The following is a 7,711-nucleotide window of genomic DNA, read 5'->3' as shown; positions in this document are numbered from 1 at the left end:
GATGGGGGAACAGTGATGTGGTAAAGAATATGAGTTTCACAGCAAAGACTACAGGCAAGAAAAATATCCTGAAATGTATGTAGCAAAAGAATATTTAGGCAGGAAGAAATAAGAAAGAATGCTCAATCAAATTTAATTGGCAAGCATTGATCAAATATACAGGGGTGAGCAAAGGTAAGTTTTCAGTTTGAGTATGCAAAAGAAAGTTAATAAAGCTATTCTAATAATCATAATCTGCATGTATTTTTCCTACAAACAACTATAAATATAAACCTAGTTTTGCTCACCCTTGTTTGCTACTCACAGAGAACTGAGGCAATCACTTTGAAATCTTCCCATGGTTTTATATATTTTTTTGAACTTAATCTTCTCTTCAAAGTTAGTTTAAATTTCCCTTCTATATCATATAAAAGGAAGATAATATTTCAGTTGAGAAGAGCTTTGGAAACCATTAAGTAATTTGGATTTATACAGCAGGCAAGGGTAAGCCATTGAGAAGTTTTGAGCACAGAGAACATTTGGGCAAAAGGTGGTCCTTTCGCATGTATCCAGAGACTGCAGGCTGCGTCATGAATTGCAATTGTCCAGCATGAGGTTTGACAGGGAGAGTAAAATTAAAACTAAGGGTAGACTTGACTGGAACCAAGGTGCTAACATGATTTGTTCTTGGTGTCTTGCTACATTATCAGGTAGAAATATATCAGATAGAATCAAGATTAGAGTACCTTAACAATAAGTGTTCCATTCAAAAGTATTCCCACATCATTTTGAACTCTGTTTTCCCTTCATCAGCTGTTAACAGAACATTTCTGCATTTTCCATTATCTCTAATTGTTCATATTGAATATTTGCCTTTGGTTGAATATCTTTCTTAAAGCCTTTTCTACTAACCTTAAAAATACATATCTCTCTAAGAGATTTCTTGCCCTCACTGAAGAAATCTTTGAAAAGCATTTAAAATAAAAATTTTTTAATTAAATTTCTTTTTTTCCAAGGATCTCTTTGACACTGAAATTGGCCAAGTTTTTATTCTGTTGTCCAGTTATTCATAATAAAACAAGATATTTAAACCAGTTAAACCATTCTTCAACAATGTTAATGTGAAAATATCTTCAACACATTTTATTATTCATCTGATGAGTTTAAGGCACCAAAACTTTTCTCTTTTCTGAGGGTATGAGGATAAATGAGAACTAAATATCTCCTTTAAGCCAGAAATAGGACAAGAAACTTTCATTGTGCTGGTTCATAGTAGCATAACTTCAAGTCTCCTGAGCCTTAAAATAACAACCATTTACCCATGGGCCATAAAGCATTGACTGATTTCTTCTTATTACATAGTTTGATCCTGACAGTGTTGATTTAAACAAGGGAGAAACCTGAAGATTTAAAAAAAACAAAAACAAACAACCTAGGTATTTAATGACTTGTTTGAGGAAGCTAAAGAAGTTACTATTTATGGATCAAAGATACAGAGTGCAAAATTCCCAGATGGTACAATGTTAAGGAGGAGGAGGAGGCAACTCAATTTTTTTTTTTTTTTGTATTTTTCTGAAGCTGGAAACGGGGAGAGACAGTCAGACAAGACTCCCACATGTGCTCGACCGGGATCCACCTGGCACGTGGGCGACGCTCTGCCCACCAGGGGGTGATGCTCTGCCCCTCTGGGGCGTCGCTCTGTTGCGACCAGAGCCACTCTAGCGCCTGGGGCAGAGGCCAAGGAGCCATCCCCAGCGCCCGGGCCATCTTTGCTCCAATGGAGCCTCAGCTGCGGGAAGGGAAGAGAGAGACAGAGAGGAAGGAGAGGGGGAGGGGTGGAGAAGCAGATGGGCGCCTCTCCTGTGTGCCCTGGCTGGGAATCAAACCCGGGACCCCTTGCACACCAGGCCGATGCTCTACCACTGAGCCAACCGTCCAGGGCCGAGGCAACTCAAATTTGTTTATAGCCACCATTCATTGACTTGGTGGTTCATTTAAGCTAGCCAATTTAATTCTCAAAATTCAAGATATTTGTTTGTACCACTGTTTAACATATGATGGTACTTTTCCCTGGGTTAGCGTTAGGATGAAGAAGAGAACTTAAACAACTCATAAATATTCTGTTCCAGTACTTAAAATATTTTTGTTAAGAGAGAAAGCAAGGTGGCCCTAACCAGTTGGCTCAGTGGTAGAGCATAGGCCGATGTCTAGATGTCCTGGTTTCTATTCCCGGTGGGGGTACACAAGAGAAGTGACCATGCCTATTCCTCCCCACCCCCTTCCCTTTCTCTCTCTCTCTTTTCTCCTCCCACAGCCATAGCTTAATTGGTTCTAGCACATCAACCCTTAGCACTGAGGATAGCTCTGTGGAGCCCCCCTCCACAGAGAGACAATAATATTTTTAATATTGTTAAAAATAACTCGATTGAGAGCATGGCCTCCGATGGGCAGAGCATCGGCTCCAGATGGAGGTTGCTGTGTGGATCCCGGTGAGGGTGCATGCAGGAGTCTGTATCTATATCTTCCTTCTTCTCACTTGGAAAAGAAGAGAAAAAAAGAGAAGAAAGTAAAGCATATGAAAATTGACAGGTACATAAAAAATAGTGTCTTGTAGATAGATGCTATGTAGAAAAGGGGTTCTATGATCAAATTTTTGTTATAAAGCCTTTATTAAACAGCATTAAACGTGTGAGATTTTGGAGCTGTTATTGTGTTAAAATACATTGTGAATTCGCAATAAGGGAGACAAGGTGGATAATTATCCAAGGTTTATAAGAGAAATCCCTCAGCAACCAAGAAATATCCACTAGTATTCTATGCAGAAAATACTTCCTTGCATTATCATTTTAATGAAGAGATGTTGTATTGTGTACAAATGTAAAATAACTTATTCAGCTAATCCCATAATATAGAATATTTTGCTTATTTCCAAAATTATGGTATTTTTAAAAATGTCATATAAATATTTTATACATATATGATATATACATTTTTATGTAAATGTATGTATGCTTATGTGTGTGTTGGTATGTATCTTTTCATAGTTTCCTCTAATTTCTTAACATAAATTTCTGAAAGAGAGTTTCTGGAACAAAGGACATGTTTCGTGTATCTTGTGAAACTGTCTCCAAGAGAAACTACTGAAATTTCTACTTCTAGTAGTATGTGAACAGACCCCCACATATCATCATAACTTCCTGTTTTATTTATTTGCAGTTTTTCTTAACTTTAGATAATCTTAATGAACTAAATATTAATTTTTATTACTTTATAACAAAAACATTATATATTGTTTTATATATTAATTTAAATATATATTAAATATGTTATTTAACATGTGCTTAAACATGTATAGGTTATCATAAAGAAAAGTAATATATAATATACAGTAGATATTACTTCAAATATTATATATTATTTTAATTGTTTATAAAAATATATTAAAATATATTTTTATGTGTATTATATAAAGGGCATTAATATATAATCTAAATAGTGTAACTATAAGGTCTACCAGAAAGTTCTGTCCATTTTTGGAATAAAACAAAATACAAATTTTTCTTACCATCAATAAACTTTATTAAATAATAAAATTGCCATTATTATTAATGATTTCTTGCCAGCGTGAGGGCAATTTGTATATCCTATTTTTGAAAAACATTTTATCTTTTTTTTTTTAATTTTTCTGAAGCTGGAAACAGGGAGAGACAGTCAGACAGACTCCCGCATGCGCCCAACAGGGATCCACCCGGCACGCCCACCAGGGGCGGTGCTCTGCCCCCCAGAGGGCGATGCTCTGCCCATCCTGGGCGTCGCCATATTGCAACCAGAGCCACTCTAGCGCCTGAAGCAGAGGCCACAGAGCCATGCCCAGCGCCCGGGCCATCTTTGCTCCAATGGAGCCTTGGCTGCGGGAGGGGAAGAGAGAGACAGAGAGGAAAGCGCGGCGGAGGGGTGGAGAAGCAAATGGGCACTTCTCCTATGTGCCCTGGCCGGGAATCGAACCCAGGTCCTCCGCACGCGAGGCTGATGCTCTACCGCTGAGCCAACTGGCCAGGGCCAATGTTTTATCTTTTGATGTGAAAAATTGAACCAGTGCTTGTTTGATATCTTCTTCAATTTTGAATTTTTTGTCCTTCAAAAAATTTTGTAAGGACAAAAACAAGTGATAGTCGGTATTATTCCTTCACCAAACACTTTCAATAAATTTCTACATGCTTCTGTAGCATTTTTTTCTTGTTGAAATTCGTAAAAATTACAGTGGCATAAATGAACTTTATCAGTAGTCATGGGTACACTATGGCTTCACACATAAGACTAATGTGAATCAACTTTGTTTTAGTTAATTTACTACGTCAGTATGTATACATTAAGTGATAAAAATAGAGAGGCACGCATGCGCCAAATAAACATATGCTTATATGTCGAAACTTGTTGTGATAGAAACGGACAGAACTTTCCGGTAGACCTTAAATATAAAATATAAAGTTATAAATATATAAATATAATATATTAATCATATCACATTATAATATATTACTTTGTATATATTTTAATATCATGTATAAATATATCTTATATAAATATATCTGATGTAGTATATGTACATGCATTAGATATATTACATATAAAGTAACAATATATATTTATATGCTATTTTAATTTTCTTACTTGTAAAAATTGGTGAAATGGAAAATTTTGCCATGATTATATGCCTTTCAGATTACTTTTTGGGATAATAACCAATATATGCTTTTATTATATTTTCTATTAGAAAGTCAACTTTTTAAAATGATTTTATGCAAACTTTATAAATTAAAAATAGCAGTAATTATGTATACCTTTTACTCTTACTTACATATATTTTTTAGAATTTATTGTTTTCCTTCTCAGGCCCTTTAAATATAATGTACCAACTTAGGCCTGGCCATCACTTGTGTAATTCTTCAATTGGCAAAGGCTATTTTTTTTAATGTGAAAATAAAACTTGACATTGGATCTACTGAAGACATATATCACAATAAATAGTATCCCAGTCTGTAGCTTACAGCATAGTTTAATCAATTCAAATTAATTTTGTGTTTTTAAACTTCATCCTCATTCTTGCTGAAGTGGAACTAAACTTCCTGGATTTATGTTGTAAAAATACCAAATATTTTTAAGAACTTTATGTTTCCCAAACACTTATACATACATTACCTTAGGCATGATAATGCATTTATGAAGTAAATGGCCATTAATTATCCAACTCTCATCTTTCTCTTCTTTTCTTTACAACATGCTCATAAGTTTTGTGCTTTTTGAACGAACACGCTCCTTCCAATGATAGGGTCATAATTCAATGTTCCCTCTATTAACAATGCATGTTATCTCAAACCAGATAAATATAGCTAATTCCTGCTCTCAAATCTGCCTCAACCACCACTGTCTCGAATTCTGTTAAGCAATTACTCCTACTATAAAAATTGTAGTACAATATACCTCTCATTAGTAGCAAATATCTCAATTATAGTATTAGAATATTATGATTTTTTACTCCTTTACTCTATTGTAGAATCCTAAGTGGTGAGGAATTGAGGTGGTTTTTTTGTTTGTTTGTTTTTGTTTTGTTTTTTTGTCAGAGAGAGGGATAGATAAGGACAAACAGGAACAGAGAGAGATGAGAAGCATCAATGATTAGTTTTTCGTTGCGACACTTTGGTTGTTCATTGATTGCTTTCTCATATGTGCCTTGATCATGGGGCTACAGCAGACTGAGTAAGCCCTTGCTCAAGCCAGCGACCTTGGGTCCAAGCTAGTGAGTTTTACTCAAACCAGATGAGCCTGCACTCAAGCTGACGACCTCGGGGTCTCAAACCTGTGTCCTCTGCATCCCACTCTGATGCTCTATCCACTGTGTCACAGCCTGGTCAGGCGGAATTGAGCTTTTTTTTTTTTAAGATTTTATTTATTCATTATAGAGAGGGGAGAGAGAGAGAGAGAGAAGGGGGGAGGAGCAGGAAGCATCAACTCCCATATGTGCCTTGACCAGGCAAGCCCAGGGCTTTGAACCGGCAACCTCAGGGTTTCCAGGTGTATGCTTTATCCACTGCGCCACCACAGGTCAGGCCAGAATTGAGCTTTTTGCTTACCATTTATCCTAGAGGCCAAACACAGAGACTAGCACAAGATAAACATTCAGAAACGTTTATGAGAAATAAATCTATGTCTGATTATTATACCAATTTTACAGATAAACCTTTGAAACTTAGCAAAGCAAATTTCTTTGTAGTTAATGCTCATATAATCATTGACTAGGACAACTGACACTTGAATACCTGTGCTTTGGCTCTAGAATCTGTTTTTCCCATTTTCTAGACTTCCTAGATATTTTCCATTGCCTACGCCTTATTTTAGTGTTTACTGTTAGCAATCTTTTCTTTCTTTTTGTCAAACTTTAATGTGGTCATTTGTGAAATGGAGTAGAAGATGTCATTACTGAGAGTCCTAAGTCAAATGTGAAGAAAAAATGTTGGAAAAAAGTCATAGTTCCTTCCAGAAAGGCAACAAACTTTTACTTAGAATATTTTTAGCAAACTTCAAAGTCCTCAATTTTGTTTTGTTTTTTAGCCAAGGCTTAAGAAGTGTAGTTAAATTTTATTAAAATATATTTGCTTCAGTTTTCCAGTGAAACATCTTGAGATCTAACTCTATGACTTAGAAGTCTTCTTTCCTTTCTTCTTTCCATCCCTCTTTCCTACATTTCTTCTTCTTTTTTTTTTCATAGCCAATAATTGTTATGTATCACATAAACTTACTTTCTATGCCCAAGTTTTTCCATTTGGAAATGTTCAGGTTAACATATCATATTTTATACATTATACTAGAAATTTCCTAGTTGAAACAGATATGACTGAATGTCTTATTACTGAATAAGTTCAATATTGCTGAGAGTGATGGTAAGTTAAGGACAGAAAAAATTAATTCACTAAAATGAAAAGAAGATTGATAAATTGACTTATGTTATAGTGTCTAAACCCAATAGGGGTAGTTTACTTGACAAACCTTAGTACTGAGATTAATAGAGTCTCTGTTCTGGGATATAATCAATGGTAGCATCATGTCAGAGAGTTCGTAATAATAAGAGGCATGCATTTTTATGTAAAAATAAATGCTTTGTTTTGTTTTTATAAAGCTATGAGGGCAAACATTAAGGTAAGGGAAGGTAGCAAGAAATAGGAAGGATTCACATATGTAGGCTTTATTTTGGCCAATATCTACTTCTTAGGTCAGCGGTTCTCAACCTGTGGGTCGCGACCCCGGCGAGGGTCGAACGACCAAAACACAGGGGTCGGTTCCGATGGCTTTAGGCGACCCCTGTGTTTTGGTCGTTCGACCCCCCGCTGGGGTCGTGACCCACAGGTTGAGAACCGCTGTCTTAGATAAAATACCAGACTACTATTTAGCATTACAGATCAGTGATAGGGAAAGAAGGAACTAATTTATAACCACAATGGTGGTTACGTCATCACTTTTGGCTAAATGAGCAATAAGAAATTTTCAATAGTCTTTGACATCTTTACCATTGTGGTCTAATTGGTTCTTAATGTCCACAGTGCAGCAAAAACAGCTGGATATCCACATATAGAACAAATGAGTTCACTCATTTCTTCTAGTATCTACTTGTAGTTTTCAGTCAAGCACAGAAGGACAAAGGATATCCCTAAGGCATTTTAAACATCTCACTATACTT

The 7,711-nt window shown here is 35.8% G+C and overlaps 1 non-coding gene across 1 annotated transcript; it reads right to left on the bottom strand.

The window, feature by feature from the left end:
- Positions 1-3,963: 3,963 nt before the first annotated feature.
- On the bottom strand, positions 3,964-4,039 carry TRNAA-CGC (transfer RNA alanine (anticodon CGC)). Its single transcript has one exon. It is a non-coding gene; the product is annotated as a tRNA-Ala (tRNA).
- Positions 4,040-7,711: the final 3,672 nt, after the last annotated feature.

The sequence above is a fragment of the Saccopteryx bilineata genome, chromosome 8 (assembly GCF_036850765.1).
Source record: "Saccopteryx bilineata isolate mSacBil1 chromosome 8, mSacBil1_pri_phased_curated, whole genome shotgun sequence".
Taxonomy (NCBI): domain Eukaryota; kingdom Metazoa; phylum Chordata; class Mammalia; order Chiroptera; family Emballonuridae; genus Saccopteryx; species Saccopteryx bilineata.
Note: the sequence above shows the minus strand (reverse complement) of the source record. Positions and strands in the feature narration are given on the sequence as shown.